The following is a 24,091-nucleotide window of genomic DNA, read 5'->3' on the forward strand; positions in this document are numbered from 1 at the left end:
GCCAAAGGTCACCTTTGTGATGGCGGGCAGAGACTCGGCTGAGGAGCTCAGGATACACAGGCACGTATGGACTGAAGAGATCAGACGTACTTCATGACGCCAAAAGTCAACAATAAAACCTTAAAAGCCAGTGAAGAGAAGCTGAACAGGGGTAATATGCTCTCTCTTTAAAAAAGGGAATCCTCAGTCAGTGGCCAAATATATCAGCTGATATCAGCTAGATATGGAAAAGCAAAGAATAGATGTGAACCATGCCAGATCCCAAGAAGCGTGTTTGAAATGTTTTATATTAACTAATTTAAAAAATGAATGTCAAAAAAAAAAAAAAAGTAAGAAAAAGTTTTGATGTAAAGCCTCATCAGGACCTTTGGGCTCATGAGTGTGTGCATTAACAACTGTGTTGTTATGTGTCACTGTGTCACATGATCAACACCTCCCTACCTCGTCAACCTTTAAGTATTACGTTTCACTTCTAGCCAAGCCTGATGAGCTTGTCATTCCATCCTCTGCCTGACACACACAGTTAGGCTGTCAGTCAGCTTTAAAGGCTTTAAACAAACTCATTCCACCTCAGTGTGTCCATCACCAGTCATCAGGTGTGCAGTTAGTGTCTGATGAGGAAATGCGGATGCTTGCAGCAAACATAACAGCAGACAGTAACTGGTTTAGTGTTGTTAGACGGCTTAAAGAGATGTGTTATCCACTCATACCTGCCTGTTAAACAGGTGTTGGAAGAGGCACCTGGTCAATACTTGAACTCGTAGTATCATTCCTCAAAGTCTGTGATGTGTTTAGGCCTGTCACGATAATCAATAAATCAATTAACTGAACGATAAATAAAAACGTCCTTGGTAAGTTTGCCAGCCTCGATAAACTGACACGTGCATGCATGTTTGTTTTCCTCCTCTCTTTCAACCAAAGAGGCTGAATGAGAAGATGGCTCACTACGTCAATCTTTCCTAACATCGGGGTGCATAGGTTCTATAGCGGATTTAGCGGATTTATAGCGGAGTGAGCATCTGTCAAAAATGCGATCTTTGGGGTGAAGACGGGGCTGCTCACGCGTACACACGGAGAGAGCTGAAGCGAGCGTCCTGAGGGGTAAGGAGGAAACACACGCTAATATGAGGGATGGCACGAAAGATACGGTTCTTAAGCTGCCTGCCACAGTCCCAGTGTGGGAATATTTTGTTTTTTATCAGAATGAACAAAGTGTGAGCTCATGAACACCAACGAGCTGATATGTCGCATTTGTATGAAAATAGTGGCGACGAAAAAGAAGAAGAAGAAGGGGAGGTGCAGCGGAGCCTTGTTCTTTGACAATCCGCTCTTACTGAGGCTTTTGGTCAGCAAAGTAAATAGAAATAAAAGCACCAAATGGTGGGCGCTCAAAGACAGCTACATTGCCAAAGAAATGCAGCCCTTCAATACGGTTGAAAGCCAGAAATGTTAAAAATGTTTGACAGACAGTACCGATTGACTGGGAAAAAGTACATGTTACAAACAATTCAGGAACTGTATAAACTCCCTTTTATTTAGGCTATAGTTTTTATTGTTTTGGTTTATTTTTTTTTGAGTTTTGTTTTTTCTTTAGAGACAGGGTCTATGTTTTATTGTTTTTGATTAGTATTGATTATTTTCATTGACATGTATTTTTTCTAAAAGAAAGTCCATTTCATTTTCATTGTATTTTTTTTCTCTTTCTTGTTTGTTAAATTTATTATATTTTTTGTTTAATTTATTTTATTTAAAAGATCCTGACCTTTTAATTACAGTTAAATACTCTTAAGAAATTAAAGTTTCTTGTTTTTGATATGGTGTACTCACTTTATTATACCATTTATCATAATTACATTAATGAAAAAAAAATAATGATAATAATATTGACAATTATATCATTTATCGGCAATAATATTTTGGAAAATTATCGTCTAGCAAAACGTGTTATCGTGACAGGCCTAATAATAATTGTGTTTTAAATCTGTACATATGCTTTTAATGGCTGTTTTGCAAATGCTTGAGCACCCTGAGGAGGCATTAAAAACAGAATAACAGTTTGGGAATCTGGCCACTGTTATTTTACGTTACTCTTGGCTGTTTTAAAAGAGCATTACTATGGTTATGTGTTCTCCTCAATGCTGAAAACATATTTAAACAATGAAATGGACACAGCTACTGTCCAAAAGTTGCTGCTAGCATTGGCAGCGGCTTGAAGAGAGTGATTATGATCACAAAGTCTCTCTGCAAACCAAAGCCAGGCGCCTGAAGCCTGAGTGAGCTAGCACAGATCCACTCAGGGTATTTTAGTCTCAGGAGGTGCATTAGATGAGCTGTTAGTTAACTGCAGGGGAGAACGTGTGTTTACGGCCTCATTCTCTGGTTTTGTTGAGTGTTTGTGTGTGTGTGACATGTTGCTTGTCGTTTTGTTGGCAGACTGCACAGGCTGAAAAATGCTGTGTATTCAAAGATGTTGATAGATGATGTCAAAGTAGTGACCTTTAATATGAAATATCTGTAGCTTTCAGCAGGAGGTAATACAGTGTGTACAGGAGCAGACTGTTCAGAGCTGTGGCACTGTGTGAGAACTGGCAGTGACCTCATGTCGCTCTCAAGCAGGCAGACGGCCACAGATAAAGAGGTTAGACTACCTGTTGGCTTCACATGTCCTCCATGATGTCATCACTCTGTGACACCTAACTTAAGCTTCCATGGTGTCACAGTGTAGGAGAAGTCCCATGGCAAAGATTCCTGTGTTTCCAGGAGAAATACAATGAGTTAAATGTGTTGATGTTACAGGCCTTCAAATATTGTTCCTCTGGAGAGAAAGGCAGGTTTTCAGTCTTGTTTTATAAATACCTAAAGAAGATCTTCATAAGTGATCTTCAAGACAAAGTTTAATTTTACAGATCAATCCAGTCACTGAACAGGAAGGAACAACCAACCATATTTGGACTGAGGGCGAAGCTGAGTGACAGGAATTTGTGAAGTTACTGATTCATCAGGAAATAAGTCAGTCCCTTTCTCACTCATACTCCCACAATGTCTGAATTATTTTAAGCAATCATTTGAAGATTAAACATTCAAATCACAACTGAATGTTCAGTTTTTCATGTCATGTAAAATCTGGAGAGGATAACAAAGGCAGAGAAAGAAATCTTCATAAACTTCATCTTGGCCGACATTCAAGCCTTCAGACGATTGTTTTTTTTTATGTACAGAAAGATTTTGAATGGATTATGGCTTAATCTACTCAGAGTTGCCATGAAACTCTTTAGAAAGGATTAATCCTGCTTTTGAACAAACACTGGAAAATCAGTGTATGGCTTTAAGAAAGTACATCAATAAGTGACCGTGTGGATAAGTAACCAACTGTTATTTACTTTAGACAAATCTGACACATTAACTTTGACTAGTAGATTGTTATGCTGCGGCTACACCAAACGCGAACTCACGAATTTATTGGCCTGTCACGCACCCCGTGAACACCTGAGTCTCAACGCTGGACTATTTTGACAAGCTGAGGGGCGAACACGCGTTCCTGCGCATGCGGAGTAGAGAGCCTGTCCATTTAAAGACGGAAAGCCCAAAAGAGCAGCTGAAAACAATGAGCTGTGGTTTCAAAAGCATGACAGGAGAGTGTGTGAAAGCTTTGGAGATCACAATCAATGCCTGCTGCCTCTCCCTGGTAATTCACCAGCCCTGCCTGGCTGTTCCCTACGATCTCATCCTCGATCCCCCGAACCTCCAACCCATGCTCGCGCAGGTCTCCCTGGGGATAATAAAGGGGTGGAGGAAAGAGAGGACCGCAGAGAACTTCCACCTTTTTCCTGGCTCTGCCCCTGCCCCGCTCCTCCCTCCTCTCTATCAGGCTCAAAACTCCACTGAGGAAAACGCAGTCGGACTCAGTGATTACCCTAGCAGGCAAATCCAGCTGGAAACTAATGTTTACAGAACTTACCTTCAAAATTTGTCTCCTCAGTCTCTGTAGTATCCACACGTCCTATCATATAACTCTGGATGATGACACACCGCACAGATTATTTTCTCCTCCATCTTCCAGCAGAGTTGGAGCCGTAGGAGGCGGCGGTCCCCCCCCCAACGTCATCAAATCAATGACGTCATGGGGGAATGTCATCGCTGATTGGTGGCCACGGCAAGCCTTCACGCGAATTCGTGTCAAAAGTTCAATGAACTCGAGCTAATTTGCGTCTACCGCCTAAATGTGAGAACGCTCCAAATGCAAAAACGCCCCAAACGCGCCGCCTGAGGCGAATCTGCGTCTTAATGCGTCTTTGCATTGACTTTGTATGTAATCGCGCCGCAAATACGCATTTGGTGTGGCCAAACCATTAGAAAGCACCACCTTCGGGGCTCAAGTGTGTAAGGAAATAGAAACAAGGCAAACCAGTAAAAAAGGTGGATCAATAAACATGAGGTTTGCAACAAAAACAAAGTTTTCCACTATGATATGACTGAGAATGAAAAATAAAAGCTCATTCAGACTACTTTTTTTCATTCAGGATGTCCTGATCCTGAGCTCAAGTATCAAATTGGAACCTGTCTTGGCATTTTCTAATTGATCAATGATCACTGTTTTAGTCGATCTTCTCCTTCAAATATTAATGTTGGCCATCATTGGGCACAATTTGTCACTGAACACGAATGCGTCAGTATAATCAAGCACTCTGAGTTCATCCAACCTGGTAAAGTTGATGATAAAATAATAAAATAAGGTTTGTTCATTGATGATGAACAGTAGCCACATTTAGCTTTATTATAGAACACAAACACAACCAGACACTTTACAGCATTAACATCTGCTATACAGCATCCTATGGTAACTCTCCAGGGACCTACGATTCAAAAAGGCGACAGTCTTTTACCTTAGTCTTAGCAACTTCTTGGCTTTTTATGTCCACAGTGTGAGAAGAGAATAGTCCAACAGCTACTGCACTATGAGGGAGGTAGGTTTGCACCAAAGTCTGACTTTCTCACTCAGTTTTAATTTTGCCGTGATAATCTGCTGAAATCTGTCCCATTGTGTGGTTTTGATCCTAAATCTGACTGTTTGAATAATACCAATCATTTACATGATTAGCCAATATTTTCTGATTGTTTGAAGGCAGGGTTTAGGGGGATGATTGATCTCCATAAAAGACTTGTGATTTCCTCTAATCCCTTTTGAAACCCTCTCTAATTATGTCTCAATACCAGCTAAGTGAGTGAAACGGCGCCACAAATAAGCTTGGAATTCCCCTTCAGAGAGTGAATGGAAAAGTTATTGAGTCGTAACCTGACAGATTCTGAATGATTGCCAAACTCCACTGGTGTGATAGAAAATAGAAATAAACTTCCAGGAAAGTTGTAAGTTATTCAGTGAATGAGAAGAGGAGTGAATGAATGAACGGCTGGACCCTTTGGCTGTTTTAAGAGAACTCGCCAGGAGTGACATAATGCTGATCTGCTCTAATCCTTGTTTGTATGCATTCTGACTGTAATCTGTGCGTAATCTCATCTCTCAGACAAATTGTAGTGGAAGTGACTCTCCATGTGTGTGAGTGATTTAGTGAAAGTGTGAACTTTCTTACTCTTCTTTTTGGTTGAGTTTTTAACTTTTGATCGTTTGCTTTCATGATAATTAGCAATTGATGGGAAAGAGGGAAAAATCAATTGGTTACAACACCACTGGCTGCTAATCCCATGCGCACACACTTGTACATATATCGATATCAGCGTGAGAGTCTGATCCTCTGATCAGTCTTCTGTTCAGGACGCTGTGACGACAGGCTTCAGAAGAAGACATGGCGAGTGGAGGTGTGGGGTGAGAGTGGGCTCTTGAGATGATGTCTGGTTTGTATACTTCACATAGATACAAAGGGGATTTTATTGTTTTATTGATGTAATTAGAGTGGGCTGAGTGGAGGGATTGATATTTAATGTGTGTGAGAGGAGAGAGATATGTGGTGGATTAAGTATTTTTATGCAAATCATTCTAGCTGCATGGAAACGGAAAGCAAAGGTTAAAAGCGAGCAGTCATGTTCTTGTTTTCTTCACTCCCTCCAACCACACGTTTGGTTATCACACATAACGTGTTGGTTCAGACTAAGCCATCATTACACAGGAGACATGAAATGAGTGCTGATAAAAATACAGCTACACTTGGCCCACTGCCTACCCCGCTCCAGCTACTGAGAGGACTGTATATTATTGACTAAACAAAACATTAAGGTGCTGTTAACTCACTCTCTCACTGGTTTCCTGATGAATGGAAACATAACACAGAAGGTGGAAATGTAAAAAAAGGCAAAATACAAAGAATCTGCTCTGTAGTCGCCTGGTGCTGCGTATTGATCTGGATCCATTCCGTTAACTTCCCCTCCTCAGGGTCATTAACAGTGGCTGTATGCAGGAGTGTTTCTGGAGACGACTGGTCAGACCTGCTACTGATCAGAGCAATGCAGTCTGGGACACAAGAACTGGACTTTGACCAAATCTCTAATACCAGACTTTCATCTGGATTGTTTGAGAAGTGCATCATTATTCACATATCCTTAATCAACAGCATTGTGTGTGAACATGCTAAAGTAAAACACATTTATGCTTTGGTTGATAATGAACTGTATGGCTAAATCTTAAAAGTGATCCTCCGGGATGGAACAAGTTGGGTCCTATCACAAGGTTCAGGGGAGAAATTACCCCTACAGCAGTGATTTTGTGCAGCAGAAGCCCAAGGTGCACGCAGCAAACACCCCCTCCCTGCTCCTCTGCTGGTTTCCTCTGCACTTAGACGGGGCCATTTTTTACTTGACCAAAAACACAAATAAACGGACTCCCACCAAAAAAATCTGAAATCGGTCTGCATTCACGCTTTATTTAGAGAATTATCAGCGCGTTACTTTCACTCAAAAACACTGATAAATAAGGCTCTAGTTCGTCCTGGCAGACTACCTGCATTTGTTTATATCTGGCACGCTGCGTGAGCAGACTGATACACTAAGCGGCGAGCGCCTTGTAGCCAGCTGGGGCTCTGCAGCGGAGGTAGCGCCGTTTTACAACACGATGAGAACTAGAGCCTTATGTAGAGGTGTTTTTGTGTGAAAGTAACGCACTGAAAATTCTCTAAATAAAGCGTGAATGCAGACCGATATCAGATTTTTTGGGTGGGAGTCCGTTTATTTGTGTTTTTGGTCAAGTAAAATATGGCCCCATCTGAGTGCAGAGGAAACCAGCAGAGGAGCAGGGAGGGGGTGTTTGGTGCGAGCGCTCTGGGCTTCTGCTGCACAAAAACACAGCTGTAGGGGTAATTTCTGCCCTAAACCTTGTGATAGGACCCAACTTGTTCCATCCCGGAGTATCACTGTAAGGCATTTACTGAGTAACAAGCAATGGCAAAAGTAACTGATTACATGTACTTAACGTTAATTTTTTGTGCACTGTTTTACTCATTTTTAAAACTAGTACATTAACTTCCACTTGAGTTTTTTTTTGGAGGAAAGAATTTCACTTTACTAAGTTCTGTATTGCATCAGTTGCTGAATTAAAAAAGAAAATCTAAATGATTGGAGCTGCTCATTAACAGTGTGCCTGCAGCTGATTGGCTGACATCTCTGGTCCAGTGATCAGGTGAACTGACGTAGAGAGGAGAAGAACATGCTGCTCATGCTGAAATCACAACAAATACTTTCACAAGTTGCTCCTTCCAAGATCAATAATTGCTCAGTGAACCAGAGGTTTTATTCATCCAACACCTCTCTCAAAACACAGTCAGGTCAAATGTGATACAACCTGACATGTATCAGTACAGGACGTCCTGCAGACTCAGTGACTCATAGTGAACTCTTTGCACAGCAGGCTGTGACTCAATGTAGGGACGGTCTCCAAAGTGCAAAATAAAAACAAAGAGAAAAAAAACTTAAACCCAAATATTTTTAAAAAATGCTCTTCTTCTGTTGGTCTTTTGGATCATGGAGAATACTTAACTTTTTGCGTTTGTTTTTTCAGTGTTTCTTTATCCTCAGCCCCTTCACTTGAAGTATGTTTAAACCATCTCACCCACAAAGCAAAGCTCATACTGAGCCCTTTTGCAAAATCTGAGCCTTAAGCCAAACATTTAGACAGTAAATCATAGCAACAAGTGTGTTTCAATTTTGGGGGAGATTTTCTTGGGTTTCAGACTTGGTCTGTATATGAATCTATATTAAAATACAGTTTTCAGTCCAGTAGAAATCAAGAATGGGGGCTTGGAATTGCACATACATGGCTCTACTGAAAAATAATTAAACTGGAAGTGAAAGATGAACCATGAACATGATCTGAGTCTGTGTGAAATTATCTTTGAACTAGCTCACTGGCTAAAGCGCCCAAGCAAATAATTCTCGCAGCACAGAAACATTTTGTATCACTCCACTCCTCTCTGTCTGCACTGTAACAGGAGTGTGTTGTGATACTGCAAAATCCTTCATTAAGGTCCAGTAGAAGCCTCTCTTGATGTACAGGGATGAGTTAATACTATCAAATGCAAATCTAAGCATTTCTCTGTGATTTAATTTCTGGAGCAGTGCTGAGGAATGAAAAATGTAGCTTCTTAGACCAAAACCCTTTTTGTTGCCAGGCTGTAATAAATTTTACTAACACCTGAGAGTGCCACATAAGCATTATTGGTGATTTGACAGAAATCTTTTAAAATGGCTGCATTTTGGTGTCTAAAAATGACTTTTCTGTGTTTTTTTCACTTCCCATCCAGTTTTGTTGCTAATGCTGCTTCTGTCAGTCACAGCAGAACTGAAACGTTGTGTCACTGTTTAAAAAGTTTGTGGAGATGTCACTTCTTTCTTTTGGCTGCCCACGTCCAGCTATGGTAGCAGTTACAGGCTATTCTTCTCTGTCAGTCGATCCTTAGCATGCCTCTGTTTTTGTTTAAACAGGAGTGTTACTCCCAGTGTGTGTGGGGTGTTCTGGGGTATCTCATTGTAACAGATACACAGTACTGTTTGACTGCTCTGTGGAGTTAAAGGGGACATATCATGCTTGTTTCTCCTTTACACTATGCCAGACTAGGATGCCTGTAAAGCATTTCTGCCCTCAGTACAAGTCATTTAGTTCCTTCATTGCCCCACAATAGCGTTCTCAATATCCTCAGTTTAGGCCATTCTGAAGATTTCGTTGAAACGCTCCGTTTGGAGAATGACCTCCAGAAACCTTGCAACGTCACAGCCCTTTGTGCTCTGATTGGTCAGTTCTATCAGAGGGGCGGAGGGGGTAGAGCCAGGGGGCGGTTTTTGCAGCATGGCAGTATTTACAAAATCGCCACATTGAATGGAGCAGACCGAGCGAGTTTGCTGTTTGCCAAAACTTCACTGTAAGGCATTTATAGCACTAATAAAATGGCAGAGTGTAGGATACGTCCTTTTGTATTGGACCCCGAGTCAGACCCGGGTGGTTCTGCAGCTCAGGAGGAAGAAAATCCACCTCGACACAGATCATCTCAGGACGCTTCAGTGTGGTGAGTCAAACCGGTACTGTAACATGTACAGTTTATACATGGAAATATAGGCAGACTTCACCAATAAACTATTTCTATAACAGGGCTCCATCCTGCTCCTTCACTTTTCTCTGTCTGTTTTATCCATCATGCTGAAAGTGTAGTCTAAAGATCGCCTCTACCGTCAGTTCGTCACTATGTTATTACCGCAGCATTATTGTGGTCCAGGTTCACAGTGCATGTCAGAACAAGCATGCAAATATCACAGTCTCACAAGTGTTACGACGTCTGCTAAAACTACAGTGTTTTAACTGCTAATTCACCATGTAAAGCCGAGCTGCTAAGCAGAGCAGAGTCCCTGCATCCAGCATCTGAGGGGGGATACTCGGCTCTTGGTGGGTGTGTCCCTCGGTGGCAGTTGTGTGACTAACTGACATCACAGAGGAGGAGCTGCTTTATCAGATTACTCCAATAAAAAGAAAGGATCCTCGTGACGTCACGATGGTTGAAATCTCGCGGCCAACTGGCAATGACCTATTTTCAGAGGCATCAAATCTCGTTCTAGGATATCAGAAAAAATACAATATCTCATTTTTTGAAAATTCAGGGGGTGAAAGGTCTTGTTTTCAAATTTATTATATTATATGTAAGTATTAAATCAGGGATCAGCATGGTATGTCCCCTTTAAAGAACAGTTAATTTTCTTTCTGATGAACTTTGGTTGGATGTAAAAGGAAAGTGACAGCAGGGTGACATTGGGCAGCAGCTGGGGCTAACTGTTGCCTTCATGCAGCTCATATTAAGCACGAACAAGCGCCTGAGCCCGAGCCCCACCAGCTCCTTGTGGTTGCCAGTCCAAGTCTTCTCGGGGCTGGTTGTGACCCTGGGGAAGCACCGGAGTGTTCTCCCTGAGAGAGGCTGCAGCACAGACATGTCCACACACAGAAACCACCCAACCGTTCAGTCAGACCAAACAAGCCGATGTGTGAGTCACTCAGCCGTGGTCAGGGCTGCTGTGACTGTGGGCAGCTTTTTGGGGGTCAAGGTTGGCTGACCTTCGTTTTAACTTTCCAAATAGATTTTTCAGCTGCATGTTTTTTGGTGTGTGAGTCTCTGAACTGCGTGACCAATCCATATCTGCCAGTTCCTCCAAAAATTTGAATTTGAATTGAATTTATTTATTTAATAGGGACGATGCAGTTTAACATAGTTCCATCACTAAGTATGAATCTGATGTGCTGAACTGTGTTTATAGCAAATGGTAATTTCCAACTCTTGTCCCTAGTTGGGCCTTTAAAAGTCAGAAAATGTACAATATTTAAAAGCATAAAATAATAAAAAAAATTGTTGAAGGTGAACCTAGGCTCTAGTTTTGGGCATATCATTTACAAAAAGACTAAAAAGCAGAGGGCCAAGAATTGACCCTTGGGGGATTCCCATTGTGTTTTTTGAAAAGGATGATGTTTGTCCGTCAACTGTTACACATTGTTCTCTATTTAGAAGGTAAGACTTGAACCAATTAACTGAGTTTTTAGAAAAAATAAAAGATGAAAGCTTGGAAAGTAGAATGTTGTGGTTGACAGTGTCAAATGCCTTTTTTGGGTCAAGAAACACTGCCCCCGCAATATTACCACAGTCAAGAGACTGTTTTATGTTTTCAACAAAACAAGTATTTGCAGTTTCTGTTGAATACTTTTGTCTAAAACCAAACTGTTCAGCTCGTCATTCCAAGATATCACTTTATAAACAGTACTTCAGCTCTGGTAACAGATATGTTTTTGTCCCTTGATTGCAGTGTAAAGCACATCGTAATAACTGCTTGTGCCCTAATTACAGTGATAAATGTTCTCTGGCATCATATAAAGTTATATTCTGTGCACTCGGAGCCTGTTTGCGTTGGCTTCCTCCTGCAATAACTCTGAAACAGCCCACACAGCACTGGGACACAATAGCATGCCCACATCACTAGCAGCACACTCTAGAGGCTCTGCTTCCTTTTACTTTACATGACAGGGCCGTTTGCTTCTTATCTGCACCCAGATAACAGGGAGGTGAAACATATGGAGGCTGTGGAGGGGAATGTTGTTTTTAGGAGGACAGGTCGCCCTGTGACCACAGGGAAGCACACAGAGATGCATCATCTTTCATCATCTTTCTTCATTAGTTGAACGAAAGAAACCAGGAGAGCTTTGGACATTTTAATTGTAACTGAAGATCCAGAGCAGTAAAACAAACATAGCCGATAAAACAACAACAAGATGCGTTGTTTCCTGTCTGTAACCAGAGGACTTCAGTTCAGCAGCTCTGCCTGCAGCGCTTTCTCTCTGTTTTTCATGTTATCCAAAACAGGACATCATTTTCTTCCTGGGAGGAAGTACATCCAACTGATTAGACGTGTAATAGAGATGGAGATCAACCACATACACACATGCACACACACACACAGATTGTGCAGAATTAAATGCACAAGATGCTAAAAGCACATTCCAGACAGGATTAAGACGGTTTTATTAATTATGGATAGTTGTGGATTATGGTTTTGTGAGTGTGTGAGGCCTCATGGTCATACACACATACACATACACATTTATATTTCCCTCTACTGTTTCTGTGTACCTTCTCACAGATATCTTATTAAACTCAGAAACTATCTCCCAGGGTCACATGACCTCACAGGAAGTAGCAGGGTGTGCAGACAATTTAACCCTTTCAGTGTATGTGGGAGTAAACTCCTTTAAGAGGAATTAACCTCAGAGACAGAGGTATCAGAGAGGACGGCCAACAATCTGTGTTACTAAAGGAGCTGCAAATACCTGATAAACATCATGTGAGCCAGCTGGGGGTGAGAGGAGATGGAAAGCAGCAGGCCATGAGGGACACAATGCATCCCCAAACCCTGCACCCATATTGACCTCGTTGCCAGTTCCCAGCCCTCATAAGCGGTGTCATGCCTGCAGCAAGGTGGCCTGAAAGCTCGTAGTGCTCTGTTACAGACACACTGAGGGTGATTTATCAGAGAGCAGCAGAGAGGTAACTCCAACCAGAGAGGAAGGACATCACAGATTAAGAGACACAGAGGGAGAACATGACCGGATGCAGGTCCAAGCCCAGTGTTTTTCCACTCATCACTCTTTTTGTTTGTGTGTTTTGTGTGTTGCTGAGATGAGCGGAGACTTGTGTTGTTCAACCTTGGGGTCACGACTAAGTAGGGTCACCTGAAATGTTAACAACTTGGTTGAAGAACTACTGAAAGAAAAAAAAACACATTTATTATTCTTTTTAAGATTAAACATCCCACACAATCTTTAACAAATGTATTTCTTACTTAGCTTACTCAAATATAAATCTAGCTCATATAAAATGAAGCATATGAAAATATCTGAGCTGGAGCGTCTTGATTAACAGCTGCGATCACAGATAGTAAGGCTGGGATGATATGACATTCTTGCGATTGGATTCTGTTACAATTTTGGGGTAATTCAATTTAAATCGTGATTTTTTTTATATTTACTAGTTTTGAGATTTTTAGTTTGCTTTTTAACACCAGACCATGTCTACAGTCAAGAGCCCGACTGATATGGAATTTTTGGGGCTGATGCTGATACCGACACTGAGGGCAAAAAAAGGCCGATATCCAATATATCGGCCAATATCTGATAAATAGACCTATATCCGATATATTGGCTGATATATATAATAAAATCATTGATATACACAGGATATATACTGTAACACCAATTTGAACACCAATTATTATAATACCCATATGATTCAAGACAGACAGAACTCTATTAAATTAAAACAAGGGATTTCAATTACAAAACTGTTAACATAAGAACTGTAGTGTTAACCAATGATAAACAAGAACAAGCAGTAAACACAATAATAAATAAAGAAATCAAACTTTAAACACACAGTGAGCAACTTACATGACGTTAAAACGCCATATTACAGTCTTACATTACATAATGGTGGACGGAGGGGGCGGGCACTCGGGCAGTGTGCAGCCCAACACACAGACACAGGAACAGGAGTGACAGAATCTCCGCAGAGCAAAATTTTTTTGGCTATATTTTGGCCAATGTTGATTAATCGGTGACAGGCATAATCGGCCCCACCGATTAATCGGTCAGGCTCTACTACAGACTGTAACAGGAGCCACATTTTCCCCATAAAAATGCACATCACATGAGCCAGAGAGAAACATTTTATCCTCCGCTGGAGAAAAGTGGTGACTTTTTCTGATATAGTTTATAAACAAAAACTGAAATGAAGAATTTGAATTTGAAAAAAAAAAAAAAAACATGTATCACACTATTATGTTACTGATGCAGCTGTCGGCATCCAGTCTGAGTCCAACCAATCCCCTGTCTTCCTTGCTTCGCACCATCATGCCCATGGTCCCACCTCGTCCTTCCCCACTACCCCTCTCACGTCAGCTAGCTGCTCAGCTACCGAAGTGTCATAGAGCCAGAGAAGACCGAAACCAGGAAGCTGTTACTGTTACCCGCCACAGGGAAGGGAAGAAAACGAAAAAGTTTCAAGGAAAAGGCTGAAGCAAGGAAGAATTATAAGGGATATTTTCAGCCTTGTAAATAAAGCTTGTATCCTGATCAGGGGAATTGAAACTGTCACTTTGTGCACTAATCCTAAGCCACTCTGTATTTACAACTCAGCTACTAACTTGATCAAAAACTGATTCTGGGGAGGAAAAAAGAAAGAAATTTGTGATGTCAAAATGGGATCACAGACCAAAACAGTTGGGAACAACTTAAGTAGACCCAATGACAAAATCAGTCAGTTATTTTGATGTAGTGTAGAAGAAAAACTCAGAAACAGAATCTCCCAGTCTTTTGTTGGGTGTTGTAATCTGTCTGGCTCATTTAATCTGTTTACTTTTAGCTAACAGGCATGTACATGAAACTGGAGTGGGATTTCAGATCAGAGATAAACTTATCCCTTCGCTGCTGAGTCACTGGGAGCTGCTGTTACCTGTTCAGCTGCTTCTCTTCATCTTCAGTCAAATGTGATTGAGGGAAACTTGACAGGAGCCTGTTTTGTTCTGCCATAGTGAATTTGGGCAATGTGACTTTGTTGGTTGCGTAAGAGTGAACTGTTCATATTAGCTTCTGAGAAAGTATCACAAGAGTAACTGTCAGCTGTTGTGTTCTCTTCTCCTTCCTGTTTTTACCTCGATGTTATCAGACAGTCAACTTTCAACTTCCAGAAATGTAACTGACAAACTAGCTTTTTAACCAGTGTGCTCCTGTCTCCTTTTATTTTTCTTATCCTGTCTTTCAGCACACCTCAGTGAATGAGTCTGTCTTCTGTCTTTGATGCCATGATAAACCTTTAACTGGTCACCAAAGTTGAGCTTTACATGCAAAGTGTGAATGGTTTATAGCTCAGGCCTCTGATCTGATGAGACATTAACATTAAGACTTCTAACATAAGCTAAGACAACCAAAACACACACACACACTCACTGTCAAACCACGTCAGCTATGCGTGTACAGAGCAGTTATGTGAGTCTGCTTCTTTTCTTAGTCATTGCACATATTTTGTACTTGTGTCATTCTGCCAAGTCAACCAGCCTAGGGTAATAGTGTTAATGGAGCCCACTCATAAACACACACGCCACTCTAAAGCAAACTCACACACACACTCACTCATACAAAAACAGCAAATACACTTTCCTGGACTGACCTCAATGCAGAGAAAGGGAAAAGCAGTGAAGCAGTGTGAAATGTGTTTCACGTAACATGCAGATCACATGTCTCCACAACTATTCAGAGAGAAGCAGAGAAGGAGATAAAAGAAGCAGCAGCTGACGTACCAAGGAGAGGACTTTATTCAGTCAAAACAAGCACACAGACACGGAAATTGGAGTGAATGGAGACATTGTTGTGGCCACACGGCCCACTTTTCCTTCTTCTTCTTCCTCTTCCTGCTTCTTCCATCCAGCCTGCTTCAGCCATCACTTCCCTTTGTGTCCAACTTCCTTCTTCCTCCCTGCACACAACCAAGCCAAAACATTGTTTTTGTCTTTGTAGCAAACAGGCAGTGGGCCATCCTAACACTGGACTATTTTTGTCCTGGATCGTTTGTGAAGCAGCTAAAAAGCAAAAGTAGCTTTTTAATCCCCCATCATTCATCATTTGGTTCACATTTCTGTCTTTTTTTATATTTTATACTTTATTTCTCACAAGTTTACACTAACTCACACACACACACTCTTCACACAGATTCTAGCACAGGAGTCAGATGTGTTATGTGTTATCACTAGAGGACATGCTGTGTAGCCCATGTAGGTGGCCTCTGTGACCTACTTTAACATGAAGCATCACACAGCGATGAGGCGCTGGTTAAATCCACCTTATTACCTTCACTACAGACCTGTTATTTCATCAGCCATGTGTCTGAATATTTCATACCCTCATCTGTCTGCTAGCTCGTGGGGATTCCTCTGAGCTAATAGTCCCATCCCTTTTTCATTTTTTTTTACCAACATTATATTTATTGTTTTAACAAGCTTAATGCAAACACATCAATACACGCAACACAACTATGTGCATAAAAACCAAACATCACTCAGGTACACAAACAAGGGTCATAAAGCGTAGTAATAATAACGATATTTGTGTGTAAAATCAAACAAAATAATAAAATAAATAAATAAATAAAATAAAAATTAAAAAAATACTAAAAAAAAATAAATAAATATATAAAAAATGAATTTAAAAAATGTAAGAAGAAAAAGGAAGAAAAAAAAAAAAATATATATATATATAGATCCATGTGGATACACTTACACACTCATATATATTTACATAAATACCCACATACGCATATGCTCACATATATTAGTGAACAAACACATGTATCACATGTTAGTATATGATACAAAGTAGAGCTGAAACGATTCCTCGAATGATTTGAGGTACTCGATTACAAAAAAATACTTGAGTAATTTTCTCCGCCTCGAGGAATCATTTAATTTTAAAAAAGATCAAAGAGTGGTATTTCAAACAGAGCTGAGGCCATATTAAGAGAGTTTTCAGACCCCTCAAACTACCTCTTATACAAAATAGCAACTAGCAACAAATTTAGTTTCTTTTCTGGAGTTTGGAGACGAATGGATCATACTACGAAACGGGTGCCATTTGGGTCCGCAACATTTGATGAGATGTACAAAGCACAAAAAATGTGTCGAAGTGTGTTTACAAATTTTGGAGCTACCAAAGCAAGTGCTCTTATTGACATGCTGTATCAGAAAATTCTATTTCTTAAAGAGAAAAATTTTCATTTGAAAAATAACTGCTCCTTAACTAAACAAAAATGTGTTTTATCGGATTACTCGATTAATTCATGGGATTTTCAGTAGAATACTCGAATACTAAAATATACGATAGCTGCAGCCTTAATAGGAAGTTAAGTTAGACCTCAAATTGTCCTTAGTGTTCTAAATCAAGATAGAGACAGTAATTATAATGATAGTTATGCCTATATAAATACATGTATAAATACATATACATTCAGAAATCAAGCAAATATATGTAATAAAATTAATAAACTGATAAAATAGAAAAAAAAAATTAAACAAATAAATATGTATAGGATAAAAAGATAGTTCCTGTATTTATCAGGTGTTTAAGCAGGGGAGTGATCAAACTGATAGTAAACAAATATCTATTGTGGTAATCACAGAGGGCTAACTATTCTTCCTCAAATGCCTCCAACAGATGTGACATGTTTATGTTCTCTAGATAAATTATGAAGGGGCTCCAGATGTTATTAAAGAGTGACTCCTTCCCCCTCAAAGTCTACGTAATCTTTTCTAAGGCAGAGTTGTGGACAGTTCAGGAAGCCATTTTTTTCAAACTTGGTGTACCAACCTTCTTCCATGAAGTAGCAATCACTCTTTTTGCCAAAACTATAGCCAGTTCCAAAAAAATCTCCCTTTTTCTTTTTATATCTTCAGTCTATCTTCAGTCTATCTTCCACTGTGTGTAGCCTGCTAACTGTGTTATGTGTATCCCAGTAACCACAAGTGAATCACCGTCACAGTGTTGGAAGGTTTCATCAGATTTGAGGTCACTCAGTGTGGTGTGAAATCAAGTCGGCCTGGGATGAAAAGTGTTGAAAACATGCTGAAGTTTTTTTTTTTCTTTCCCTGGAGTTACCCTGACTTCATCACTTCCCTTTCCAAGAGTGTTTACAGTCGCTGTGTTAGCCTTTTTGTTGAGTGCAATGACCTACTTGAGTGTGTTTGTGTGAGAGTGTAGCTTATGATATTCCAGTGAGCGAGATGAGCCCGACATCTGATCGGTCCAAGCCTGCAGTCGCTACGTTTCCCCGCTGTGAGAGTAATAGTACGACGACCTCTGCAAACAAGTATGAGCTGTAATTCGCTCTCATACTGTCACATCTCATTCTGCTCCGCTCTGCAGCTAGCCTCCAGACAGACAGACCAACGCATGGACAGACAGTCGCTCTCTCCCGGTCTCTGTCTCTGAGTGGTGGCATGTGAATCATATTTGCAGGCTTGTCAGGGAGAGTGTAATTAAATTCAAAGCGAGGTCACAGTAAATGGGTTTATTTTCCAGTTTGTAGTTTCAGTCAGAGTTTGAGCTGATGCTGGTGGCTCTGAAAAATAGTCTGCTTTGTCACCAACAGATACTTGTGTAGTTTACTGAAGTGAAAGCTGTTAGAGGCTGAGCTGCCAAAGAGCTTCAGGAAACCCAGAGTTTAGAAAACACACTGTGAAGCTCTGTATCTCTGAAGAATCTCACTTTAAATTGACTTCAAAGAAACAGTTCATTGAAATGATAAGAAAACACTAATTGCATATCCAGCTGCTGATTTAATTATCTTTAATAACACTCTCCACCAGCACCTTCATGTTACATGACATTTTACTTGAAATTTATTGCATTCCTGTTTTACACTTCTCTGCAGTCTCCACTGTTTGGAGGAGAAGGAGGTCCACAGGGGTTTAAAGACTCAGTATTCAGTGCATTGCTCAGCTCTCTGCCTGATTCTTCATTTCAGGCAGTCTGAGAGGGATTTCTGATGCTTGTCTCAGTACACAAACATCTCTGTTTGTTACTTTGAAGCTTCTGATTTAGCTTTAAAGGAATCAGCTCTTCTCTTCCAGAGATCTGGTGAGTCAGTGGTTTGACTTTCACATGTTTTCATCTGATCCGGTTGAGTTAGAGCAACACGATTTGGTAAAATTGTACAATTGCAAACATATGGGACAATATTGTGATGGGAATGTAATTAGATAGTAGTTATGAAATATGTTTTTCCTTATCAAGAGCACACAAATTTCTAATTTAACAGTTTTGAATTTTTATAATATAACTTAAAAAGCTTGTGCAGTACTGATTTTGGCGCACTACAGTACAGTGCATCTTTTTTTTATTTTAAATGCTTCGGTTTAGTTTAGTTTAGTTTGTTCTTTTTCCTAAATGCTGTAGCTAGGGCTGCAGTAGTGCTGCACGATTTGGGGAAAAGGTGCGATTTGCGATTGGGTGGACAATATTGCGATTGCGATTGTGCTTGCGATTTAATAAAAAAAGTTGTGTCATGATGAGTCTACTGACTTGCTTGGTTATCATGGAGAAAAATCTGAATTGCATGTGCTGACATTGCGATTGCGATAACCTCTTTTGCGATTACGTAATTGCATGTGCTGACATTGCGATTGCGATTGCGATTGCGATTGCGATTGCGATAATCGTGCAGCCCTAGGCTGCAGCTATCGAATATTTTAGTATTCGAGTATTCTACTGAAAATCCCATCGATTAATCGAGTAATCGGATAAAATACATACTTGCTTTGGTAGCTCCAAAATTTGTAAACACACTTTGACACATTTTTTGTGCCTTGTACATCTCATCAAATGTTGCGGACCCAAATGGCACCCGTTTCGTAGAATGACCCATTAGTCTCCAAACTCCAGAAAAGAAGCTAGATTTGTTGCTAGTTGCTATTTTGTATAAGAGATAGCTTGAGGGGTCTGAAAACTCTCTTAATATGGCCTCAGCTCTATTTGAAATACCACTCTTTTGATCTTTTTTTTAAATTTAACGATTCCTCAAGGCGGAGAAAATTACTCGAGTATTTTTTGTCATCGAGTACCTCGAATCATTCAAGGAATCATTTCAGCTCTAGCTGTAGCCTATAGATCCTTATTTGTCGTATATAACTGAAACAGTAAATGCTGTTTTTGGAGTGCAGGTTTGAAAACTTCAACCCCCCCCTTGCATAAGTCAGTGGCATGGTTGGGGCACCCCAGTCTGAAATGCCTGGTCACGCCCCTGCTGGAGAGCGTGTACCTCTCCACAGGTATGTCAGGTTATTTGCTTATGAACAACTGAGAGTATAATTTCTGAAGAGCATCATGTAATTTACACTTCTATCACAATATTTCTTCCTGCAGATGAACATAAAGTTGTCTCAGCTTTCTGAATGTTTCAGGAAACAATCTAAAGGAAACTCTATAAAAGTGTCAGATAGAAACCAGAAACAACATTTTCATCCAGTCTAGTTTTGTTGATTTTTGTTCACTGTCATAGCAGCTCTGCACACAAACACACAGGGGGTCAGAGTAGCTGAAAGGCGTCAGAGAGGATGTAACTTACCTTAACACACAGGTCCACTTTTAAATTGAAAATTACATCCTTTTTTATGATTACATTAACGCATGTTCTCAAACTGCAATTGCAATTTGATTCATTGTGCAGCAAAACTTCAAACTCCAAAACCTCCAAAGTGTAAGTCAGAGATATTTTATGATTAATGACTCCATCAGTGGAGCATGTATGTTGTTAAAACTCCACATGCTGTGAGTTTTGACTTATTGATGCTTGTTCATACACCCCCACATAGGCTCTGAGGCTCTGATTGTTAACGCTCTTTGACTGGTTTAATACTTTCAATACATAATCTGCAGATGTTTCCAGGTGTCCAGGAATAAATCCAGGTTCAGCTCAGTGTACCTGCAGACTCCTTGTTATTGTTCCATACTGGCCTGCTTTGTCTAGAGCCCAGCAGTGTGTGCCAGCGTCTTGTATCCACCTCTTAGTCCTGAACACATCTGCAGCCAGCAGTAAACCCCCTCCAGACTCAGACTAGTTCACCAAGTCAGTCTGCTGGATTGTTTTGGAAATCCTCCCTCGTGATTCCCTGCTCTCTTTGTGTCTCTTCTCTGAAGCCTGTCTTCCGGCCTTTTTTTTTTTTTTTTTTTTTGACATCGCTCCCTCCCTCCCTCTGCTCTCCCTCTTTTTCTCTTCCCCTTCTCCCCCTCCCGGGCTTCTCCACTCAGCTGCACCCACTTTTCGATGTGCTCTTTAACCTCTTACCTTCCTTCCTCTTGGCGGTCCCTTCCCCCCTTCACAGATTTGAACAGTTTGTCAAATGGTTCTGGAGGAGGATGAAGAAGTCGATGTTACAGTGTCTTTGTTCAGGTTGATTAACCACAGTCAGTTTTAGACATTAAACATATAAATACAAGATTAAAAGCTGAACTTTGGTAAATAATATCTAATCTATGACTTGATCTAAATTCAGTTTTCTGAATCTCCAATTTTTAAATCTAAGCTGCTGCTGGGATTGAAACATAAAAAGATGTTTTTAAATTTACTCAGATGACTCAGAGTTCAGACCCTAGTTTCTGTTTCCACTCTTTCTTCGTCCTCTCGTCTTTTTCAGGGATTTTCTTTCCCAGCTTTTTTTTTTCCGCAGCATGTAGGAGCACATGGAGCCCACATGTTGTGCCGATCAGTCTTTGTGTCAGGCTGTGTGTGTGTGAATGTGTGTATGACTACTTCAATATGTCTGCAGTGTAAGCATGTGTGTGTTTCAGTGTGTGTGTGTGTGTGAGTCGTGGAGTCTTTGTGTCCCTCCTCTGCCTCATTGTCAGTCTTCAGGCTTTTGTGTGTGTTTCAGTGTTTTAACACTTTCTGTCTGTGCTGCTGCTTACAGCATGTCTGCATGTCAGCTCTTATGTGTGTCTGATGTGTGTGTGTGTGTGTGTGTGTGATTTTCTCTGCTGACAGTAAGTCTGTCTGTCACCTCTAGTCTCTATCTCAAACACACAGGCTGTCCTGCTCAGAATTAAATCCAACACACCCAGTGACACCCCAACATCCACACCACTTACACACACACAGGCTCACTCTTCATCCAGCGCAGACTTTTTAATACCCACATTTTTAAATTCTCTAATCCACATGTGTGTGAGGTGTGTGTGTTTCAAACGGGATGTGTGTGTGAGATTTTGAGGATTTAACACTGTAAAGAAAAACCACCGTTTGGTTAATGTGACACTTTAACATGCACACAGAGCATGCTGTGTGTGTGTGTGTGTGTGTGTGTGTGTGTGTGTGTGTATGTGTGTGTGTGTGTGTGTGTGTGTGTGTGTGTGTGTGTGTGTGTGTGTGTGTGTGTGTGTGTGTGTGTGTGTGTGTGTGTGTGATGGGGGCAGTTGGGCAGGTGCAGAGACAGCTGGTGTGGGCAACTCTGACTGAGGGGGAGGACGAGAGCGAGGGGGAGATTCCTGGAGAATGACATGAATATAGGGTTAGCAACTGAGCAGCAAAAGAGCGGAAACCAGTGTATGTAAGAGTGTGTGTGTGTGATGTTGCCAGTTGTGTGAATCAGTGTGCTTTATTGAAACGGATGGAGAAGCAGAGAAAGACAATGAGTGGATGAAACCACTTGCTATAAAGTGACAGTGAAAATGAAAAGCTGACGACGAGTGAAGGAGAAAGAACTCACAGTCAACTCAGTTTCCCTTCTTCATATTTTAATAAAGCTGAATAACCCACGCTGGAGGAAAACATAATCCTTAAATTCATACAAGGCATCACCCTGTCACTATCAGTGCCTGTGAACATCGGCATGTGCTGCAGCCATTTGTGTTTGAATTTGGTTTAACTTCAGCCATGACACTCGCTGTATTTCTCCAACTAGGCCAGTCACGATAACACATTTTGCTAGACGATAATTTTGCCGATAAACGATATTGTTGTCAATATTATTTTGATTTTTTTTTTCCATTTTTTCATTGATGTAATTTTGATAAATGGGATAAAGTCAGTACACCATATCAAAAGCAAGAAACTTTAATCTCTTAAGAGTATTTAACTGTAATTAAAAGGTCAGGATCTTTTAAATAAAATAAATTAAACAAAAAATATAATAAATTAAACAAACAAGAAAGAGAAAAAAAATACAATGAAAATGAAATGGACTCTCTTTTAGAAAAAATATATGTCAATGAAAATGATTAATACTAATCAAAAACAATAAAACATAGACCCTGTCTCTAAAGAATAATCGAAACTCCCAAAAAAACAACAACAATAAAAACTATAGCCTAAATAAAAGGGAGTTTATACAGTTCCTGAATTGTTTGTAACATGTACTTTTTCCCAGTCAATCCGTACTGTCTGTCAAACATTTTAGCATTTCTGGCTTTCAACCGTATTGAAGGGCTGCATTTCTTTGGCAATGTAGCTGTCTTTGAGCGCCCACCATTTGGTGCTTTTATTTCTATTTACTTTGCAGACCAAAAGCCTCAGTAAGAGCGGATTGTCAAAGAAAAAGGCTCCGCTGCACCTCCCCTTCTTCTTCTTCTTCTTCGTCGCCACTATTTTCAAACAAATGCGACATATCAGCTCGTTGGTGTTCATGAGCTCACACTTTGTTCATTCTGATAAACAACAAATATTCCCACACTGGGACTGTGGCAGGCAAGAACCGTATCTTTCGTGTCATCACTCACATTAGCGTGTGTTTCCTCCTTACCCCTCAGGACACTCGCTTCAGCTCTCTCTGTGTGTACGCGGGAGCAGCCCCGTCTTCACCCCAAAGATCGCATTTTTGACAGATGCTCACTCCGCTATAAATCCGCTATAGAAGCTGTGCACCCCGATGTTGGGAAAGATAGAAGTAGTGAGCCATCTTCTCATTCAGCCTCTTTGGTGGAAAGAGAGGAGGAAAACAAACATGCATGCAGTGTCAGTTTATCGAGGCTTACCGAGGGCGTTTTTATGTATCGTTCAGTTAATCGATTTATTGATTATTGTGACAGGCCTTGCTACAATGTCTCGAGACCAACCAATCAGAAAGTGGTATGGGTGGGACATTAGAAACAGTGGCTGAAAAAGATCCAGAGGGAAAGATGCTAAAGCAAAGAAGTCAGTAAACAGTTAATTTTTCATCCATCCCTGAAACAAATCCACTGATACTGATAATCAATCAAAAGCTGAATATCGTCCCTCAGTCAACCCCTGTTTTTGACATTTACTTCGAGTGAAGTTGGAGTTTGAAGGCAAGCTTTCAGAAACAAACCTGCTGCATGTCAGCGAGTGTCTAACCCAGTACACTGTTGTTTAGGTCTTTGTAAGTGTAATCCATATTTTGCTTTCTCATCTTGACCAATGGGAGGATGCCAACCTCCCATGCCTGTACTGGACTTTTTCAATAAAAACTAATGAAATAACAAAACTGAGAGGTCGGAAAAACATTTTTTAGTAACCTGAAACAAAAATAAGGCTCTACAAAAAGAAGATAACGAATGTATTTAGTTTTCATC

The 24,091-nt window shown here is 40.5% G+C and overlaps 1 protein-coding gene across 1 annotated transcript in view; it reads left to right on the forward strand.

Moving 5' to 3' along the window:
* The window catches only part of ppp1r14bb (protein phosphatase 1, regulatory (inhibitor) subunit 14Bb), a 38,294-nt gene that overhangs the window by 10,137 nt on the left and 4,066 nt on the right, over nucleotides 1-24,091 (forward strand). The gene's annotated exons all lie outside the window — the stretch shown is intronic.

Source organism: Halichoeres trimaculatus, unplaced genomic scaffold (assembly GCF_033239565.1).
Source record: "Halichoeres trimaculatus isolate MK-OKI-2021-1 unplaced genomic scaffold, fHalTri1.1 fHalTri1_scaffold_22, whole genome shotgun sequence".
Classification (NCBI taxonomy): Eukaryota; Metazoa; Chordata; class Actinopteri; order Labriformes; family Labridae; genus Halichoeres; species Halichoeres trimaculatus.